This window comes from Lissotriton helveticus, chromosome 3_1 (assembly GCF_964261635.1).
Source record: "Lissotriton helveticus chromosome 3_1, aLisHel1.1, whole genome shotgun sequence".
Classification (NCBI taxonomy): Eukaryota; Metazoa; Chordata; class Amphibia; order Caudata; family Salamandridae; genus Lissotriton; species Lissotriton helveticus.
The window spans coordinates 910,922,084-910,945,599 of record NC_136061.1 but is presented as its reverse complement, the minus strand read 5'-3'; positions in this window follow the sequence as shown (position 1 = coordinate 910,945,599).

Sequence of the window (23,516 nt, the reverse complement as noted above, 5' to 3'; positions counted from 1 at the left end):
TCATCACCTCCATGCCCCCGGCATTTTGCCACCCATGACCTAAATGCAGCATCGTTGAATTCCGCATTCCAGTGCAATGTGCCTCTAGTTCAGTTAATGCGGAATTATGAAGTTTGCAATGCATTACAAACTGAAAACAAGGTTTGTTTCCCAGTGCTCACTCAGCCACCTACTACTAGTACTTCAATCCATCATTCTTTCCTTCTGTCCCAGACTAAAAAATAATTGTAAATTCCTTTTTTTCTTTTCGTAAACCACAGTGACTGACTAAGCAAAAGCATAGCACATGATCAGTGACACCCGACTATTCTAGATAAACCAAGCTTATCCCCACTCACTTACCTAGCAGTAGAGCAACTTTCCCTACAGCCAAGTGAAGGTATTTGTGGAAAATAATTTGTGGTGGAGGGTGTGGTCATTGGCAGATGGAATACTCTGTGACAACCCTGCCAAATAAAATATATCCTGTTCCCTTACATGTACTGCTGTACATTGTCTATAGTCTGTGCACTGTCTAGTTCTAGCAGACAAGATATCTTTTATACATGATGTGTTTGATGGAGTATATATTTACCTCTTCTGAGTTTGGACCCAAGGAAGAATTGAAGAGGGAGTCAGAGAAGACCATGGCCATTGGAATTAATTACACTAAGTTAATAAATTATCAATTAATCTGCCACAAATACATGCTGCAGTTACAGAGAATAGCAGACTCGCTAGCAAATGTTGCACAGCAAGAATATTTTCATTTTGAAGCGGAGACCAAGATGCCGACAGGTGAGGAGCTGGGGTGAGAGCTCCCAGGTAGGGATTGCCTTTTTGGCTCAAATCCCATGAAATCTATACCCTCCTTGGACCCTTTTACACACCTGGGCTCATGTTTGACTGTCGTCCTTGTCTCTCCAACGTCCCACATTTAGGTTCGAGATCTTTGGAAGAAACGTGATCGAGGTTCTGACCGCAGAACCTGTGCAACATGGCCGATGCCCGGTGGAGCTGCCTAGACAAGAGATAGAGGAGATTGGCTTTGGTTCCCCGCCTCAGCTGCCACCTACCGTGTCTTTTCACTTTGACTGTTTTGTCCCCCTGTAGTACTCTCCCCCTTGCTGGTCTGCCTGACCTGATCTGCATTCCGTACCCCTTTTTCTTTATTTAGGCTATTTGTTAAGCGCTCAATTACCCTTAGGTATCTCGGCGCTGAGTGAAACGAATTAGCTCATGAGGAGATTATTGCTTAAACAGCCAGGTTTTTATCTGTCTGCGAAAGGAGAGCAGAGAAGTGGAGATTTTGATGTAGGAGGGTAGACTATTCCAAAGTTTAGTGGTAGTTACTATGAAGGATCTGTCTCCCCAGGAAACTCTTTTTGTCCTCGGGACTTGGAGTAGTCCTGCGGTTGATGAACGTAAGGATCTGGTAGGTTCGTAAGGACGAAAGGAGTCTTTCAGATACGTTGGTCCTTGATCGTGGATTGCCTTGTAGGCAATACAGAGAGCCTTGAACGTGGCTCTTTTCTGCACTGGCAACCAGTGGAGCTCCCGGAGAGTTCCGGAGATAGAGGCGTACTTGGGAAGTCCGGTAATCAATCTGGCCGCGGCATTCTGCACAAGTTGCAGTTTCTTTAAGACACCTTCTTGGGCATTGACTAGCAGGCCATTGCAGTAGTCAATGCGGGCCATGATAAGTGCGCTGATCAAAGTTTTTCTTGTATTCATTGGAAGGTAAGGTAGAAGTTTCTTTATCATTCTTAGAGTGTAGAATGAGGAAGATACTACCGTGTTAACGTGAGACATGAAGGTGAGTTTAGTGTCCAGTATAACTCCAAGATTCCTGGCCTTGGTTACTGGGGAGGGGGGAGGTCCCAAGGCATCAGGCCACCATGTGGGAGACCAGGCAGGGGAAAGATTTCCGAACAACATCACCTCCGTTTTATCGGAATTCAGTTTCAAGCAGTTTTGTGTCATCCAGTTACTTATAGCCAGCATTCCCAGATTGAAGTTGGAGGCCACTTCATCTCCGTTTTTGTTTATGGCTAGGACAATCTGGGTATCGTCGGCATAGGATGTAACCGCCAGGTGATGGATTTTTATGGTCCTCGCCAAGTCCGACACATAGATGTTGAATAATGTCGGACTTAGCAAGGATCCCTGGGGTACACCACAAGGAAGAGTGAAAGAAGGTGAACTGAAATTACCGAAGGTAACAGATTGAACTCGATTGGTAAGAAATGAGGCGATGAGGTCCTTCGCCGAGCCCGTGATGCCGGCCGATTCGACACGGTCGATCAAGGTGGGGTGATCGACCGTGTCGAAGGCCGCAGACAGGTCCAGTAAAATAAGCACCGCCGAACCTCCACCATCCAAAGACTTTCTAATTTCCTCCGTGGCCCTGATGAGTGCAGTTTCCGTCCCATGTCCTTTTCGAAAGCCAAATTGTGTCTCGTCCAAACAGTTGTTGTGCTCTATGAAGTCGGAGATTTGTCTATTCATGATTTTTTCTACAATCTTGGCGGGGAGCGGGAGGCAAGCGATTCGACGGTAGTTGGCAACTAACGTGGGGTCAAGTGAGCTTTTTTTAATAAGAGGCTTGACGATGGCTCTTTTCCAGATGGAGGGGAAGGTCGTGGACAGGAACATGGCGTTAAATATCTCAGTGAGTATAGGACAAAGGATTTCAGGAAAGTTTTTAAGGATAGAGGGGGGGCAAGGGTCTTCTGGGGAACCGGAGTTCGTGGTGTTTAAAAGTTGGGACACAAGATCAGAGGAGATCTGGGAGAAATCCCGGAAGGAGTTAAAAGGGATTGATCGCGGGGGAATGGAAGAATTCGAGGCAGAAGGAAGATGGTCATTAGAGACAGAGTGAGAATGTCCAGTGTCATTGGCATGAGCTTCAAATTGAGAGAAGATGTCAGTGACTTTTTTTTGGAAGTGATTAGCCAAGGAGTTACATAGTTCTTGGGTATACGTGACTGGGGTAGATGTAGTTTGTCCTGAGAGTTGGGTTACTACCTGGAAAAGTTGTTTGGTGGAATCTTGAGCAAGATTAATTTGATTGGTGTAAAAATTACTTTTCTCAGTAATAATAGATTGTTTATATTTCAGCAACATGGATTTATAGAGGGCTTTTTGCTCAGGGTCGTAATCATGTCTCCATTTGCGTTCTTGACGCCTGCACTGTTGTCTTTTTAGCCTTAGAGTATCACTGAACCATGGTGAGGACTTAGTTGTTCTGTTGGAGGAATGTCTCTTAAGTGGCACTGTCTGATCGATAGTGTTTTGAATCCAAGTTGTATAATTATTGGCACCTAATTCAGGGTCATCCGTCGTAGGAGGTCGTGAGGACGCGAGTGATGACTGAGAAGCCGGAATGTCGATGCTTTTCCAGGCTCTAAATGTGTTTACTGATGGTTTAGTAAGGGCTCTGGGAGGAGTAGGATGGAGTAAAAAGTTAAAAAGAATGGCAGAATGGTCCGTCCAGGTGAAGGGAAGGAGATCCTTTATCACTAGGGATTTCTCGCTGGAGAATAGGCCATCCAGAAGATGACCCGCGGTGTGGGAGGAACCGGTGACCAGTTGGGGGAGACCTACATTGGATAGTTCAGATAAAAGAGCAGAAGTATCAGGGTTGTCCAGAAGCTCTAAATGAAAGTTAAAATCGCCCAGAATAGTGTGGTGACTTTCACCTGCCAATGGTTCTAAAAGCAGGGGTAAACTGGCAAGGAAAGGACTGCGAGGTCCTGGTGGGCGGTAAATGAGTATACCTTTGAAAGGAGGTGCATTTGGAACAGCAATCGAGAAGGACAAAGCTTCACAGCTAGAGATGGGAATGGTTTCTGTTCGCACTGTTAGGTTTGAACGGTAAATAATAGCTAATCCGCCTCCCCTTTTGGGAGGAGGTCTATCCAGTCTAACGATAGAGTATCCTTCAGGCGTGGCCGTGACAAAATCAGGTCTGCAGGAGAGATCGCCCCATGTTTCAGTAATGAAAAGGAGGTCGACATTGTAGGTCTCGATGAAATTGAAAATTTCAAATTTATGTTTTGGGAGGGAGCGCACATTTAGCAAAGCGGCTAAATAAAGTTTAGATAATACATTTTTGGTGGTAGATATCGTAGGCAACAGTTGATAATTGTTAGTGACAAACCCTTTACCCTTCCCCCTCTACCTTCTATTCCCCTTATGACGTTTGTATTGGTGCACAGACATAATATCGACTCCACAATATCGAATGGACAAAATATCGAGTTTTAAATATCGTTTGGAGAAAATATCGACAGCTCAGAATATCGACAGCCAAAATATCGTTTTTAAGGTAAGTGAAGTAATATCGACTGTAAATAATATCGAAAGTAAAAAATATCTTTTTTTATATAATATGTAATTATTTATAGTGTTTTTATGTTATAATATGTGTGAAAAGTGTCATTTTATGTTATAATTATTTTTAATTAATGATTTTTTTTAAATTATTGTGTAATTTTATTCTGTAGCGGGTTGTGGGTTTATAGGGGAATAGGGTGGGAAGTAATTTAATTATAATTAATTAAATATGTAAATTTATTAATTGGTAGTAATAATTAATTAATTGGTAATTAAATATTATATGTTAATTATTTAAAATGTAATTGGTAATTAATTTAATTTAATTGATTAATTGCTAATTATGTAAATTAAAATAATGTATTTCCTGTAGCGGGTTGTGGGTTTATAGGGGAATAGGGTGGGAAGTAATTTAATTATTATTTATTAAATATGTAAATGTATTAATTGGTAGTAATATTTAATTAATTGGTAATTAAATAATATTTGTTAATTAATTAAAATGTAATTGGTAATTAATTTAATTTAATTGATTAATTGCTAATTATGTTAAATTAAAGGGGTATTTTTAGGGTTCAGGGTCAGTTTTTAGTTTTTGGGTAAAGGGGTATTTTTAGGGTTCAGGGTCAGTTTTTAGTTTTTGGGTAAAGTGGTATTTTTAGGGTTCAGGGTCAGTTTTTAGTTTTTGGGTAAAGGGGTATTTTTAGGGTTCAGGGTCAGTTTTTAGTTTTTGGGTAAAGGGGTATTTTAAGGGTTCAGGGTCAGTTTTTAGTTTTTGGGTAAAGGGGTATTTTTAGGGTTCAGGGTCAGTTTTTAGTTTTTGGGTAAAGGGGTATTTTAAGGGTTCAGGGTCAGTTTTTAGTTTTTGGGTAAAGGGGTATTTTTAGGGTTCAGGGTCAGTTTTTAGTTTTTGGGTAAAGGGGTATTTTTAGGGTTCAGGGTCAGTTTTTAGTTTTTGGGTAAAGGGGTATTTTAAGGGTTCAGGGTCAGTTTTTAGTTTTTGGGTAAAGGGGTATTTTTAGGGTTCAGGGTCAGTTTTTAGTTTTTGGGTAAAGGGGTATTTTTAGGGTTCAGGGTCAGTTTTGGGTTTTTGGGTAAAGGGTTTTTTTAGGGTTCAGGGTCAGTTTTGGGTTTTTGGGTAAAGGGTTTTTTTAGGGTTCAGGGTCAGTTTTGGGGTACAGGGGTACAGGGGTACAGTGTAAAAATAAAGTAAAATTAAATTTACATTAATTTAATTTTATGAAATTAAATTAAATTATATTTAAATAATTTTAAATAATTTAAATTAAAAAAAATTATTATATACTTACCAATACTTACGTTGTAATGGTAGTGCGTTGTAAAAGTTGCGTTGTAACGTCATATATCCACTGTTGCACTCTTTGCAGTGGGAATAGTAATTTTTACTCTTTTGTATTTGTACGTTAATAATATTGGCTATTATTTAATTAAATTTTGTTACTATATATATATATGTTTTAAGAAATATGATTAAAAAAATATTATTTTTTTACTTTCATTAATTATTTAATTATTAAAAGTTATTTTAAGTATTGTTAATTATATTTTAGTAATTAATTTTTTATATTAATGTAATTAAACATTGTTTTTATTAAAGTCGATATTTTTTACAACTATATTTTTGTTAACGATATTTTGTACTCAATATTTTTGTACTTACCTGTTTGTACATACAAACTCGATATTTTGGTTGTAGATATTTTCTCGTCGATATTTTGGGTAGTCGATATTTTGGTAGTCGATATTATTTCAGTGATCCGTTTGTATTTGTTATGCTATGCGACATAACTCATGTTATTTTATAACATTGTTCTTCCCTTTGTTTTACTTGGCTCCTGTAACTGATTAAATTTTGTAACTTGTAACTCGCTGATCCTCATGTAACGCGTTCTGATACCACCGGGTCTAGCTAGCACTATATAAACTCTGCAACTAAATAAATAAATAAATAAGAATACTTATAAAAGTGGTACATATATGTAATAGTCATTAATGAGAGGTAATTTAAACAAAAAGGGCCCTATTATGAGCCTAGCGTTCTGAGGACCACCAGACTTATGGTGGCTTGGCAGTGGAGGATCCAGCCACCGCCGCACTAGAGGTCCGACCACCCGATTATAACTCAGGCACTTGGGCCACTCTGGGACCATCAGCTTTGGCAGGAAATCACCGTTCCCTGGTGTAGGAGTGGTAGTCGGAGACAGCAATATGCTTGGCATGGACCCTCATGATCCAGCCAAGCATTACGAGTTTATTCTCTGCCAGGCTTTTCATGGAAGTTTCACTGTTATGAAAAGCCTTATGGAGAGGAAACACCCTGTGCCTCAAACATATGTGGATGCACACAGGGGGCATTGCATGTGCCCCCCCTGTGTGCTTGTACATACTTTAATTCATGGCATGGACTTTTAAATCCATGCCATGTAGGAACCTTGTGAGGCATTCCCCTTGTGGTGCATTTTCACCACTGCCTTTGAAAGGGCACCCCAGGTGGAACCGCCATGCTGGCCACCTGCCAGACCACTGAAAAGTAGTAATCTGGCAGGTGGGCTGTGCTGACTTTCGGCAGCTCGGTGGTGTGGCAGATTGCACTATCTTGAAAGGTCGTAATCAGGGCAAAGTGTCTGTTTAGTTTCACTTTGAATTCCTTTAAATGATTTTTTTTTATTCTTGTGGTATTCTGGCTTAATTCCTTGCAGTCAGTGCTATTGATATGTGGTTAAGATGTGGGGAAAAGGTGGCCCTGTGACTAATCACATAAAAATTCTGATGGCCCTGTAGAGCAATGTTCTGCTACCATGCCACTATAAACAAGTTTTTGCACTGAGCATTACTATTTGTGTTTTTCTTTTTTTTCCTTTCTTTATATAGCAACTTCTGCTACTGGAGATCCATCCCAGCAGGAGATAGCCACCCAGCTGTGGTGCCAGAGGATAGAGGCCAGTGTGGCTGAATACCGCCTGTGTCTAAACTTCCACTTGCCAGCCATGCCCACCTCCGTCCCTGCCACGCCACTGCCGCCCAGTAGAGCACTGCTCCACTTTCACATTATTATCGTCAACCACAACAGACAGTCACCGCTGCCGCACCCTAAGTGAGCTGGTGCTGTTTCGGATAGGCCAGCTGAACCTGATTCAAGAAGTGGCCTGCTTACATGCCCATCTGGATGCCCTCTGAAACTTTTTATGGAGTCAGGGACTGTTTTGTTGTGGGTGAAAAGGGTGGGAATTGGGAAGGGAGGTTGGGGAAAGGGTCAGATATTATTGATAGGACATTGGGACTATTTGTTTTGTGAGAGGGGTGGGCCTGTTGTGGGTAGAGAAGGTTAGGTTTTCTTGGTAAAAACAATTAATGGGTTTTTTATCATTTTAAAATGCGTATTACTTGCAATCTGTCATTTGTGTTTGCACTGCTTTTTAGTGACACAAATCTGTCCATTTCCCTCTGACTTTCCCTACCTGAAGTCGCTTGACATATATTTATTTGCTGGGTTCCTTACTTTACTTCTGTCCTCTTCCTGAAGTCCTGTATACACAAACAATACCCCCTACCAGAGTTGAACAACACAGACTAGGTCTGTCTTATTGCTTGATGAGGTTAACGTTTGCCACTTTTGCAGCACCCAGCCACCTATCAAAGTGTATACCAGTTTGTTAAGGATACCATTGCCCTCTTACTACCCTCTGTAACTAGTGACCGCTAAGGAGGTATATCTATGCCAACAACACACATAAAAATCCTCATCTTACTTATCAATCTCTGCTTGCAAAAAAACACACTTTCAGTATCAGTTACTAAATGAACCCGTTCATTTTGCTTCTTAGTTCTCTTACCAGAAAAAATGAAGCAATGGCTGCTTCCCATCTCAATCTTCTATAAACGTATTGCAGGGTTTCCCACATGGCTTCCTTAATGTTGGTGGTAGTAGCAGTAGTGCTAATAGAAAGGACATCACAAGAGAGGTCCCACTCCTACCTATTACAAATGAGGTGAACTCTAACTGTAGTATTATTAAGAAGGATTATCAATCACAGGCAACTCAACTGAAAGACAATGCAAAGTCAGTGGGTTATTTATTATCATAACTTATCAAAGACTGAGACCAGACCACCACCGTGACACAAAGACACCATATTACAAAAATAGTAGTAGGAACTTCTGAGCAATGGGGCACTAGTGTTTAATTTATTAAAACAATTTAAACTAAATTTAGGAAATCCTGGAGTCAGGAGCTGACTTGCGTAAAGGTTAATCATTTTAGCATCATAAGGCCTGATTCAGAAAGGTAAAATTTGTTACACTTTTGGTGTGTAAGTTTACAACTAATAACTTTTCCATCAGTAACTTTACGAGTAGTAACTTTGTAAGTAGTACATAATCCCTATCACTTTAAAAGGAGTTACAACTACTAGTTTGTAACTACTCGTAAGGTTACTTACTACTTGCAATGGTAAACATCTGGTAGTTTAGTTAAACTGCAAGAGTGAACTTACACCAAAAGTGCAACTTTACTTTCATGAATCTGGCCAGATAGTGCACACTAGTACAACTACCTATCATAGAACACTAACTCAGACATTGTTCTGACTCTGCATTATGATGATGTTGTCCTTTTCATGGGTGGGTAAGTGGTCTGGGATGGGCAATTGTTCAGGTAAGAAGGTTCCGCAGTGAACTTGTGTTGCTTTCACCACATCCACCATACCAAGTGTGGGATCCACTTATGTTGTAAATTCGTACGTCACACCTCAGTATATCACACAGGCTGGGGGAAGGGAGCCGGGGGTTTGATCAATAGATGGGACCCGGGAGTTGGGGAAAGGTTTGACCAAGACAAAAAATACACAACAACATTATTCATCAGGTCGATGAGCAGCCTATCATCATCATCAAATCTGTTGTGGAAGAAACTGAAGGAATTACACAGTTCAGTTGAATAAATTGCAAAAACTCCTTTAGCCCCGAAGACCAAATTTATTATCTAATTGTTCAGTCATCTGGTTTAAAAAAAGGCTAATTAGGGAGGATTGAACCCAAACAGTTCTAAAAATTATGATTGCTAATAATAAAATAACACTGTATATAAATGCCAAAGTGGGTGTTGCATCTGCATTATTCTTGGAATGTCCATCTTGGGTACATGGCTGAACCCGTCCTGTAAGGTAAGCAGGAGTGTTGGAACTTTCGTGCTGAAGAAGAGAAGGCCTGTTCATTGTAACACAATACATTTCGATATTGTAGAGTCAAGGAGAAGGTATGCTTCATTAGGAGTGGACCAAGAGGCACAGTAATAGCATAGGCTGCTGCAGTGGAATCTCATGATGACTCATGTTTAATTAACTGAAAAGCGAGAAATATTTTACAGACAATCCCAGACAAGTAGCTGCATGCACCTGGCTGATCAATCTCACAACTGTCATAACCTTTAGCCAAGTGCACCCATCATATAACATGTCTCCCTCCAATTATAGCCCCCCACAAAACAAAACCCTTTCATTAGAGGAGTTTGACTTTTGAGCTAGCACACCACTCAGTATTTCCCAAACCAATGCACCTCTCTCCAGTCCACAAGGCTGAGTAGGCCTCTTTCCGTCATGTTGGTTTCCCTTTGAATTTGAAGTAGATAACTTCCTCCTTCTGGCTGTAGAGGTAGCCCTGCCCAGAGTACTGAGTCCGAGTCTGAGCTCCGACTCCATCGGACTCCCTCACCCTGACTAAAATTAGATTGAGAGAGATAGATGTGTAGTACATTGTTGTAGATGAAGAAGAAAAGCAAAAGAATTTGAGCATTTTCTGCAGATTGTATTTGTTAACTAAACTGACTGGTCTCTGAAGCGCCCACCCCCTTCAGGAAGAATCACTCATCAGCCCCCAAACATTGCAAATTGTCAAAATCAAGTTAACAAATATTAGTTGAGCAACACCCTCACTGGCTGCCTCCACACCAATCATCATTGGTCAAATAGTTACCTATTCCAATCCAAGCATGGTGGTGCACATTTGTCCATTGCAGCTCCTCTTTTCCCAAGGAAGCAACGCAATGGCAGTGTTGTAAATTAATGATCTCTACTAGGGCAGCCCAGCAAAGGAATGAAAAAAGAAGGATAGGGATGGGACAGAGGCAGGCATTGCATTTACATCCTTTAAGCTAATGGGGATGCTTCTTCTGTCTGTGCACACTTGTCCAATTCCAATCCGGCCATACATGTGAATTAATGGTGGGGCTGCACGAGTCAGATACCAAATATATAAATGTTCCTCTAGTTTTATCCTTTTTATATTACAAAGCATTTTGATGAAAATTGGAAAGTTCTATTGTGGGCTACTCAGTCAGGGAAGTAGAGTTTGTCCTCAAACTCCGGGAGTTTGGCCAGAAGTTGGTCAGCTAATGCACTTGAGTCTGACCAATTGCCCTCATCCTCCCCTGTTCTATTTCAGGAACAGTGTAATCTTGTGGTAGGAAGTTTTGGTTCATTTTATTCATGGTCAGTCTCTCCACGTTATGAGATGAAATGCTGGTCCTTCTGACTGTGACAACTGCGTCAGATGCACTGAACCTATGCTCAGCAGACACAATGGCAACCGGAAAAGTCAGATACTTCAGATACTTCAATGCCAGCCGGCTGAGTTCTGGCCATTGGAAGATCTTCCCATACCAATAGACCGATGGGTTTTGATCCAGGTAGTCCTTTTTGGGTCATCCAAATAGTCCTGGACCATCCTCTGAGTGATCATTGGTGCTGCCATTTGCTCGACCTCTGTTGCCTTCACCTCTGCACTTCACTTTTATTATTTCTTTTTATTGAAGTTTTGCATTTGCAAACATATAACAGAACAAAAATGAAACATTACCGCAATGTACACAGTATTGCTGTCAATACACTGGATTTACCAGTCTCTTTGATCCTATCGTTGTTCATCCTTAAAATATCACAAACATTACCAAATGCACATACCACAAATTTCATTACAGTCGGCAGGTCATGGGGTTTTACAGTAATTCTTGATCTGTATGTCCTTGCGCATAATTCCAATATTTATACTCTAGAGCGCTCTGAGCTATACCAGTTGGGCCCATAAATTGCCTGCATCAGCGGCGCTACGCCAGCTTGTGAATGGGGACCATATATCTTTAGGACGGGATCGAGCTAGTAAAAGCTCCCAATAACATGTAATTTGAACCCTACAATATGCTATGTCTTTCACCCAGGCCTTTGTGGTTGAAGGTGGTATTGCTTCCCAGTGCAAGACCCCTTGTCTCTTGGCCAGCAGTAGCATTAGAGCCATGTGTCATCTGAAGGAGGTCGATATATTGCGTACATATCCCAGCAGCACCACCAGAGGAGTTCTCAGCAATGTTTGCTTGGTTACATTCTCTATGTAGTTAAGTATTTCTGTCCAGAATTTAGCTATAGGCTGGCGCTCCCAAGCCAAATGTAAGAACGTTGCCTGGGGGTTCCCTCACCGTCAGCAGCTCATATCGGGCCGTAAACCCATGTGGTGTAGTTGCGTCGGGGTGCGATAGATGCGGTATATATATTTAAAATGGATTAGCCTGAGACGAAAGTTGGGAGATAGTTGTTCTAATTGGCTGCAGCAGATGGACCACTGCTCGTCTGAGATTTTCTCTCCGATATCGGCCTTCCAAGCTCTACGCGATTGGGGGCGATGATCGGGGATTCTCTTTGGGCAATAGTGTATATACGAGTCACCAGTTTAAGGGTCGAAGTTACTGTGAGTATATGTTCCAGCGCCACCAATGGTGATGGGGCAGTGGGGAATGTATTATATCTGGCATGCAGCTCTTAGCTGATAGTATATTAGTGTATCTAATGCAGAGTGTTGTGGTGAGCTGCACATTTGTTGGAGTGTTAGGAATTGTCCTTCTGGGTATAGATCACTGCCGGTGACAATGTTATTTAGTTGTGCCCTGGCTTGTGCATTTTTCTCCATCAACGGGGGGATCAATGGGTTATTTGCCAGTGGCATGGCTGGCGCATATAGAACGCTGAATTTCGCCCAGTTACAAAGCCCTTGCCAAGACCACCATAGGGTTTCTGTTGTATCTATTTTGTGTCTTGGGTGTTTATAGTTGTGGTATAATGCAGTGTTCAGGTGTAGAGGTGCCACCTTGTGTATTTCAATGGTCACATGGCGTGCGAATGGTGTTGGGTGCTTCCAGAATTGTAAAAATTGGGCCTGAGAGCTATAGACATATACTGTAAAACCCAGAGCTCCTGCCCCCCATGCCATACCTCAAAATGGTGAGCTGCCCCTGCCTCCCAAGCTATCAATGGTTGTTTTCCAGCCCACACAAGTTCGAGTTTTTTTAACCTGAGGTGTTAAAAAAACTATACGGGTATATGTGGATATTCACAAATAGGTACAGCAGTTTTAGGAGAATGATCATTTGGTGATGGTAATGCGAATCGCAATGGACATGGGCAGACTTTTCCATCTTTTCCATCTTTTGATTTTGTCTTCTATCCAGTCCATAGCTCTGCCATAATTAGCCAACTAGATTTCTTGCAAAACACTGCTTAGCCAGATGCCCATATATCGGGTTGTGCCGTCTGCCCAGGCTATCGGGTATTCTGTTTCAAAAGCATGTGTGCCTGTGGTTAGTGGGAGTATAGTGGACTCTGCCCAATTTACTTGAATCCCAGATATGCCTCCATATCGCACAAGTTCTCTGGTGATGGGTGCAAAGTTTTCCGCCGGATCTGTACTGTAAAGGGTAATGTCATCTGCACACATCGACACATATTCTTTGTAAAATTTGGCTGTAATGCCTTCAGCCCCTGGGGTCTTATCTGCCGGTAGGCTTTGGATTACTTGCCTTATATCGTCTGGGGTGAACGGTGCATCTAAGTATTCATGGTGTGCCCTATTTAGCCACAAAAAGTTCTAGTGAATCAAGATTTTTTAGCAATTCAGAGTCAGCCTAGTCTATTTGAGTGGATTATAGCTGTGAATAAAGGTTTTTCATTGTGTTCAAAACTTCTGATGATGATTGGGACGGTGGTGCCACAGGGGTACAGAGTTCAGTGATGTGTGCGGCACTTCTGGGAGGATTTAGAATGTTCGCCAGTGTCTTCCTTGGTCTGTCCCCTTCCCCGTATCTGTGTGCTTGTGCAAATTTGTGCAAGAATTTGGTCATTGTCTCTGCCTCTTCTTGGAAGGCTGTTAGTTTGACACGTATGTGAGCTAACACTGAAGGTGCTGGAGAGTAGACAGAGGTCCTTGTTCTTGGACTCTCCTCCACCTACTGGGACAACATCTGGTGGCCTTCCACCCTCGGAAACCCACCCACTCCATCAGACCATGCCCGAAACCTCAGCATCATCCTTGACTCCTCCCTCACCATGACCCGCTAGATCAACGCCGTCACCTCCACCTGTTTCAACTCCCTCCGCATCCTCCGCAAGACCTTCCAATGGATCCCCCCTGAATGCAGAAAGACCGTCACCCACACACTCATAACCAGCAAACTGGACTACTGTAATGCCCTCTACGTTGGAATCAACAAAACCCTGCTACACAAGCTCCAAACCATCCAGAACCCACAGCCGGACTCGTGCTTGGAACCTCATGACACGAGCACATGACCCAGCACCTACGAGATCTCCACTGGCTCCCCATCGAGAAGAGAGTCACCTTCAAGCTACTCATCCATGCCTACAAATCCCTCTACAACATCAGACCCAATTACCTCAACAAAAGTGTCTCCTTCCACTTACCCAAAAGGAACCTGCGCTCCGCTGACCTCACCCTGGCAGAGACCTCATGCATCCACAGAACCAGAGCAGGCAGAAGACCCTTCTCCTACGTCGCAGCAAAGACCTGGAACAAGCTCCAAGTCAACCTCAGACGCTCCCCCACTCTGCACACCTTTAGGAAGAGCCTCAAGACCTGGCTCTTCATCTGATCCGGAGCTGCACTCCTCCCCATCCCCCCAATGCATTTAGACGCACAGGGTTGAGTAGCACGTTTTATAAACCCCTCATTGATTGAAGTATTGATGTTCCAGGTCATGGTTATCATTCTGCAACCTTTTCAGGCTGTTTCAGATATCTCTGAGGAATCCTGACTGTAGGGATATGCAAGACCCCCGTATCACCACTTTGAAGGCTTCCCATATTGTACCCATGGAGTCCACCATGCCCACGCTGAGTTAAAAATATTCTATTATGTTTTTTTGGATCTTTTCCTTAAGCACTGAGTCAAGCAATGCGTTTGGGGGAAGAAAACAGGTAAAGTACTGTCTATATGACTTCGGGACTTGGAATTGGATCTTGAAGGGTGCGTGATCAAATAATGTTCATGGGTAATGTGATACTTCTGTTGCCCAAGAGTTCATGTCTTTGGAGGTTAGCCAAAAGTCCAATCTGGACCACACATTATGTTGTTGGGTTATGCATGTACGTTCGCTGGCTGTTGGGTGTAATGCATGCCATGAGTGAATCAAGTGATGGTAATTGATTATGCTGTGGAGTGCTGCAGACACTTGTGGATGATATGTGCGGGATATGCCTGCTCTTGTGATGATAGTACAACATTGAAGTCGCCATCCCATAATAATGCAGCATTGCCCAGTGCTTATCCTGTGCCATACTTGATTGAAAAATTCAGGACTGTCCGTGTTGGGCCCGTATGTGTTTGCAATAGTGACCTGCTGCCCAAAAATCTCGCCTCATAGTAATATGTTGCACCCCTCAGGGTCTATAACTACCTTTTGCGTTTACATGGGGTTCCTCTCCGTATCAAAATTGCCACCCCGCGGGAATAGCTGAAGTAATTTGAAGCAAGTACCTCCCCTCATCTGTTGGAATTCAATGTAGAGCAAGCTGTATCGGTCAGATGAGTTTCTTGCAGGAGACAGATATCTGTCCCAGGTCTGGTGAGATATGAGTGGACTAACCTTGATTTTCTATGGTCATTGAGACCGCGCACATTCCACGTGATACATTTTAATGAGGAGATATTAGCCTGCGTGCGCTTGTTTCAGTGTGTAGGTGAAGTCGTACAGCTAATTAAGTTCAGTTCAAAGACTTTATTGCGGTTGGATATAACCATAAAAGCACATACATTTAGAAAGTACAGTTTCCAATCATTGCAATTTTCTTAAAATCAATTACTTTAGCTTAATGCCAAAACAATTTCATCATCAATAAAATTCATCGAGGTGGGAAGAAAAAATAGAAAAAGAATAAAAATTGTAAGTTAAATATACAATTTTTAAAACAGTAAAATACCATCTAATCTACACATTGGACATCACTCCCTCAGAAAAGGCTACAACTCCAAGGCTTGAACATAATACAAATACTACTCTAGATTTACTTGATCGGGTTCCTACGAATTAACCACATAGAAAACAGGAACTTTGCTACAGCAGCACGGCTAATTAAAAGAACTGAAGGTAAGTGATTGGGACTTGTAAATACATTTCTTAGCAGAGTTACCTGTAATTACACCCACATCCTTCATATAAAGGAGAGGTGGAAAGACTAAACAAGCCAGACACCTGGTCAGAAAACATTAATCCTGTATCACACGCTGAATGACAGATGAAAAGTGTTAACATAACATTCTGGAGTGGAAACAAAACCAGGAAGGTATACAGAAAGTCGTTCCTCTGGGCCTGTCTTGCAATCTCTTTAGAACGTTTTCCACTGTTACACCATCCCACCTCCTTCCCAAACTGCCCTAAGTCTTTTTAAGAAAAGAAGGTTAGTCTGAGTCCCAGTTTAGGGAAGGACCTTGTAGATAACTAATCTTCGTCTATCTCACCACCGTGACAGTACTAAATGTCATACACCAAAATTCTCTGACAATCCTCTAACTTCAAAACAACAATTGCTCCTTTTTTAGCTACTTGCCTTAAAAACTCCTCCCTCTGAGGCTCATCCTGTACGTTAGCCTGAATAGTACCATATCCTACGTCTGCATGTTTGGGTCCCCTTGAGCGTAGTCGAAACACCCTTTGCCTTACTGGACCTCTCTAAACACCCAAGCTTATCTCTTACCATTTGCAATGTCTCAATGTACTCCTTGAGGTCTTCAGGGTCCTCAAGGTTAATCAGCTGATCAGCTAAACATAACTAGAAAATAACACCACTGATGTCAGAATTTCCAAATTGCATGTTTCTGTCCTAACTGATGTGTCCTACTGTATATTGTAATGTGTTGTGTCAAAAAAGTAAATATTTTCTTTGAATTCAAAGATGCCATTCAAACTCTCTGTGCCCGACTAGGTTGACCACCAAAATAAGAGCAGCTTCGTATACATTCATTTGATTTCCCAACAAAACTGCTGGCAATTATAATTGAGGTTGTGCCCTAACAGGTGAGAATTACTAATTTCCTAAAGTTCTAAAAGTGTATTCTGTCTTTATTGTAAATATTGTTGTCTCTCCCTCACATACTGAGGAGACCTTATGCGCACTAATTAGCATATTATTAAATATGTAGTAATATTATGTTTGCATTGTTTTAACTCCCACTTTCCCTGCATACTCTGTAGGTGCAGGTGATGCTGAATCCTTCTCTTGGTTACAGCATGTCTCTTGAAGAAGTAAATATAAGTGTATTTAATGTTAAAGGACTTCACTCAAAAATGTATTACTGGACAGATGAATGATGGGTTCATCATGGTTAAATTTCACCTCCCTGAGGCCTCCTACGTAATGTCCATTCCAGGTAGGTGCTGAACATTTCAAAGTAGGAGCATGATATAGAGCACACCATTGTTAGACACTTGTCTTAACAGATCTGGCCCTCAAACTGAAAACCAAGCAGATTGAAGCTCTTGGGGTATACTAGGACCTGGCAGAAAGCTGACTAAATTTCTGCTTTTGCCACCAGTGCACCTTTGCTGACGGCCCTCACTAGGTGAACCACATCATCAAATGCTGCATATACAATCAAACTTTGCTCTGGGCTAATCCTGGCATTGACTGCACCTCCATTGTGTTAAGATACATGATGAATCAGTCTGAATTGCCCTGGTTTCATCTTTGATATCATCCTTTCAGCAGCAGGGTTATTCAAAGAGACCCTTGATTCCTTTGCAATCTTTTCTCTCAGTACCCCAGAGTGTTTTGCGACTGACTTCAAGTTCTTGTTATTCCTTCTGACTCTACAGCCCTCAGAGATTGGAAAGCCATGTTCAAAACCCTCTAATAATTGCTTTGCCTCATCACCATGGCAAGCGTCAGGATGGGATTATTTTGAAAAATAAAATAGTGATAAACCAACTTTATCAACATTTTATTTTCAATTCTGGAGCATGGAGGGGCATTTTAACCAATGGGGTGATGCTCCTCTGCTCAAATGGAGGAGCCACCCCTGGCTGCCTCAGTACCCACGTCTTTGTTTTTGCTTCTGTTGACTGGTTCCGATCTTCACAACTGCTGTTCCTGATCTTCAAGGTGATCGGGGGCAGGGGCAGCTCACCATTTTGAGGTATGGCACCTAAGCACCACTGGTTCATACAAAGCGCACTTCCCAAACCAGAGTTGTCTCCATTCATGCTGTTCAGCTCCATTCCCACTGCCACAGGTGTTTGGTACCAAAGGTAGCATTTGAAGCCCACCACTCATCTGGGCTCTGGTCACTGGGCTTTACGTCCTTGGCCCGCATTAATGCTCTCAGGCCTTGAGGCCTGCTGTAATGGCCAGGCCTTCGCTGGTATCAGTACACTCCATTGATCAGTTACTGACCCTCAAGTTCTCAATCAGCGTGGTATCTGACTTGCAATGGGGAAGCTGTTGCTAAAGAACAGGTTCTCCTTCGTTGGGTGGCCTTGTGGGTGTAGACAATAGCCAGGGGCACCACTGCATGCTCCCCCAATGTCATTAATTTCAAATGATTTTTTTAAAGCCACCCTTATTCCTTTAACCCCTTCGGTGCTGATGACGGCTCCCGGTCGTCATCAGTTACGGGGGGCGTGTGCTGATGACGGCCGGGAGCCGTCATGACCACGCCCGCGATCGGAATGTGCCGCACAGCCGCAGAATTCCGGCCACAGCCAGGGGGTTCAAGGCCATGTCATGCTTTGAAAAAATTTCACAATTAGAATGTCCAGGTCACACACCAGTTGGAATGTTATTTGCACATGCTAGTGTGTGACCTAGGCTTTCCACATCAGGCCATAGTGATTCTCCTAAGATCCCTAGAGGATTCTCGATGGAAAACTATGAAATCCCATGGTGAACACTAGGAAAGGCCTATGCCAAGAGTACTTTAGGACATTCTTTCACGATTCTTGTAAAGGTTTTTGTTGGAAAGCAGTATGACCTACTAGGAAAGTATTATGACATTACGATGTGTGATGTAGGAATACTGTGAGATACCATTCGGAATAGGGTCTTATTGGAAATTGGCATTCAAGTATTATACCAGGTGAGGCCCTACATACTTTTCTGCTGGGTCCAGAGGGTTTGAACTCAGTCCTAGTCCAGATCTGGCATGCTCCGTCCCAACTTCACTTCTGAAATGAGCTGACAACCAATCTCTTAAAAAAACACTTCATTGCATAATGACTGCACCAGATTCCCCTTAAAGAGAAGCCTTCCACTATTGCTTCGCCTCCTGTTTTCCCTTTTATCTGTATTGCTACACTCATTACTGCAAATCTCGCTCCCTTATCCTATGACCTGGATGCCCTATTCCCCTTTCTCTTCTTTAACCCTAATTAGTGTGCCCCATTTGTACATTTGGATTCACTCCTCTTGCACACTGATCTGTTGCTTTGTACTCCGGTTTAAGGTATATAAATCAATTACATAGACAGAAATGCGAATTCCCACCACATTGTTTGGTAGGATAATTATTTGATTGTATAAAGAAAATATATTTAGTTTTGTTTCTGTCCTAATCTCCTACCATGGGAGGCCTGGGAGAAGGACCTGCTGAAGAGGTCCGGGGCAGAGGAAGCACACAGGAGGAGAACCCACAGGGAGGAGTCCCATTCCTATAAATTGAGTACTGTGTGTGGTATCATAAAGGTTTGTGTACATTTGATTTGATCTGAATTGCTATTTTTAGAAATGGCTGTGCATTTCTTACTGGATTGTTGTTAGTATTACGGTGCTGCACTGTACCTATACTTCCCCATGCACAGTCTCTTGAGTTAAGCCTTTGACTGCTTGCTCAGGTTTATGCAGAAAGTCAAGGGTGCATAAGAACCAACCAATTTCTGATGAGGACTTTGTAGTTTGAGTTCTGAAAACTAGCGACCTTAAGCCTTGCTCCATTTAAAGTGTTTTGTGGCCATTGCATATTTTGTAAGAATTGTCAGGGCCCAATTTTTTCACAGAGAGCCACAGTGCTTGGCACTACCCTCCTACCCCCAACTGTCTGTTCCAGGAATGGAAAATATTTACCCTTACACAATAAAAGTGTCATCGTAAAATATTTCTGGTCAGTTCAAGCTGTAAAGATAGCCTAGAGCTGTTGGGATTAAACCATGTTAAAGTACATCGAACATTTGTTGATGGGCTCTGCTAAAAAAATACAGACATTGCCCCCACATGGTAGACTGTCATAAATTTGTGCAGGTGTTTAGAAATAAATGGAGGTGCCAAGCACTGGGAAACACTGGCACAAATAAATCACTGTTTGTAGCCCCTATGATTATCCATGACTCGGGTGATTCCAGTCTAACAAGGGCTGACTCCAGTGAATCATCCCATCTGTGCCACAGTGCAGGGCACCAACACAGTTAGTGGCGTCACGCACATTCTCTGCGTGCCCAATCTGCACTGCTGATAGAGTACACTTATTTTCATGGTGATAGAGTGCCCTCATTTTCGTTTCCATTGTGGCTCATCTGCAAATGCTTCACTTCCACAATCAGTAATTCTTTGTGTTTCGATTGGATCCTCACACTTAGCCCCCAGAGTCTGCAACTCTTCAGAGGAAACAAAGATATACTGAAGTTGCTGTGAGATAAATCAAGCTTGGAACGAGTTTTCGACTGTCTCAAGATCTAGATTTAAGGTGTAAAAGTCTATGTGTGCTCTTTGAGGTTAATAGTTACTTATGACATGTGATGTATCAACTTTAGAGTGGAAAAAAATTGAGCTAGATCCTTCTAAGATTTAAATGTATGTATACCTTGAAGGGTCGGACTGGGAACAGCAAACAGGCCTTGCCATTGCTGCCTGACCGACTCTGGGAGCGGGAAGGGGGGAGGACGGTGGGGGGGGGGGAGAAGGCAGGGTGCTAGCAAAATGCAACACTCCCACTTTTGTTACACGGGGCTGATATTGCAGCACTGCTGCAAAACTGGCACCTACAGGCACAAAACCGGCCCCCACCCCTCGGCCCACCGGGGAAATGCCCGGTGCCCGCTAAGGCCAGTCCTGCCCTGTTTGAAGGTTACATGCAACTGTGACTTTCACATGATCTGCACCGTGCTAAAGCAGATATGTCAACTTTCTGGGCTATTTCATCATGGTTCAAACCAGTGACTAGATAGTATTACTCACTTGGCAGTATTTGCATTATGTGCATTGACCACTTGAGAAGGCTTATCTGAATTATGCCCTGAAATTTCATAAAGTAAGCCCTAACTGCTTTACCATGTGTTGACTTGTTTGCAGTTTCTCTGGGCGAAATGTTTGTAAAAATAATAAAGATTGCAGAATATGCCAGTGATTTCGCATCTTCTGATACTGAATATCACGACTCTACCCCTCTTCCGTTTTCCGCAATACATGCAGCCCACATGGCCACATACAGGAAACAATGTGAATGAATATGTAGGGGTTGAGGTTTAGATTTCCAAAGGAAACTGCTTTTACATTTTTTTTGAAATCCACAAAATTCCAGCTAGTGTGCCTGGAAAGCTGTGCCAAGTGTAATTGTAATTGTATTTATATAGCACTTACTACCCCTGTGCGGAGTTCTACATAGAGTAGAAGTTTGCACAGGGGATGTGGAGCCTGCAGTATAAAGGCACAGATTTTTTTCTCATTCTTTCTCAACAGAAAAAAAATATATTTTCCCTGTTCAGAAAGCCTTCTCCATCACCCCTATCGTATCAGGTGATGATTTTTCTCCTCCGAATTCTGAAAGGGGACTTACTCCAGCTCTTTCCCGCAATACATCTCAGTTCATTTCCAGAGTGGGAAGGGGTCAAACCAGAGTTTGGAAACATACATGCCTCTAAATCAAGAAACTACCCATGGTGCATAGTCTTTTGTACAGCTCTGCAGCAGACTCACCAATTCTCAAATGTTTGTACTAGTTATCAGACATGCCGCAGCTCCTGCTCCATGCCTCACCATGGACTCTATCTGAGTTCTGGGAAAGAAGACTATTCAGTAGACAAGACTTATATTCATAGAATCTTTTGTAGCAACAGAATCAACCTGAATACTAGTCACAAGGTGTTTTTGCATAGTGTTTCATACTGCACTTTTGCCTTTTCTAAGCACTGGAAATAACAGGTACACTTTTACTCAGTTTAAAGGTTCTCAATTTGGGGCGTGGCTAAGCGCCCAAGTCGGATGGACGCATCGGGGTGAGGCTCCGTCTCCACCGAAGACTTTCGGCGGTTCTAGCCTTCCCCTGTCACCATGCCTCTCCGCAAACGATAGCGGAATGCTCCAAGCACCTGCATAATCCCTCGGCGATCTCCGGCTCCTCGCTCTCACCCGGCAGCTTCAGTTTTGCTTCGGTCGCGGCTCTGCCACCGCCGTGACCGCCATCTTGATGCCTTTGCCGGCGCCTGCCTGAGGAGCGCGCTTGTCGCGCATTTCACATACAGCAGTCGGCGCATTTCACCAAAACAGCCCAAAATTACAGGAAATGACGGCGCTTCGCTCATATTTCAAAAGGTGACTTTATTTTACCTATGGAATTATTATTTTTCGTTTTTATTCGATTTTCAGCCCTCTCCTCAGCTTTGGCGGCCATTTTGAGCCTTCTATTAACTTTATTGATTTTTCATCTTTGCTATTCACTGGGTATTGCTCCGGCTGCGCTCATTTCTCTCTCATTTTTTCTTGGCTTGTCCTGGACTTTACTTCACCTCCTCATATAACTGACTCTGTTGGTCTTTCTTCATTCCTGTGGTGCATATCTGCTCTATCTGTTCCTGGAGACTTCCCTTCACTGTCGCTTCCATGGCGGAGGGTCCTGGCAAAACCTCTAAGCGCAACTTTGTTAAAAATTCAAAGCTATTTACTGCATTGGCTCAATTAGAAGCCTCTGCAGGCTCCTCCAGCTGCGAATCCTCTCTCAACATGGAAGCCGCCCACGTGCCAGGAGTGAAAACTACTCCTAAGAGACTGAAACATAATCCTCCGTCTCCCCCAAAATCACCGTCTGCTATCTCCATGGAGCTTCTCCTTGAGGAAATACGGGCATTACGCCCATTTATGGAGGAGACCAATTCAAAACTGCAAATTCTGACTGACAACTGGTCGTTAATGGACACCAGAGTCTCTAAGGTGGAAAAGACTGTATCAACTCTCCAGGAAGCCGCCACCAAGTCGGTACATATGGATGTGAGACTCACAACCCTCCAGAAGCAGGTGGAGGACCTTGAAAACAGGAATAGGCGCAATAATTTACGCCTGTACGGCCTGAAGGAAGGTTGCGAGGGGAATGACGCCATCGCCTTCTTCAAGTCCTTCTTGCCCAAGCTCCTACATCTTCCTGAAGGCACCTCTCTTAACATACAGCGCGCACATCGGCTTGGCAGGGCTCCATCCAATGCCTCTCCTGAGACGAAACCAAGAGGCGTCATCATGTACTTTCTTGAGTATACAGATCTGCTGAAGGTTCTTTTCGCAGCTAAAGCAATACCTCATCTGAAATGGTCGGATTCCACCTTGTTTATTGCCCAGGATTACGCCAAAGCTACTGCTTCTCGCCGCAAAGCATTTCTTGACATGAGAGCGGAACTACGGTCCATTGGAGCCAAGTATGGACTTTTTCACCCTTGTTTATTCAAAGTCACTTATAACAACAAGACAATGACTTTTGAAGATCCTCTCCGACTTCGCAGTTTCCTCAATTCCTGTGGTCCGGCTGATATGGAATTCTCTGGTCCTTCCTCTTCATTTCCACCGTGACTTTGTTGCTAGTATATACTGGTTTTCCTGGAATTTATGATACTCTGTTGCTCTTATAATGTTATGTTCTTTTCTCCACAGGTTCCT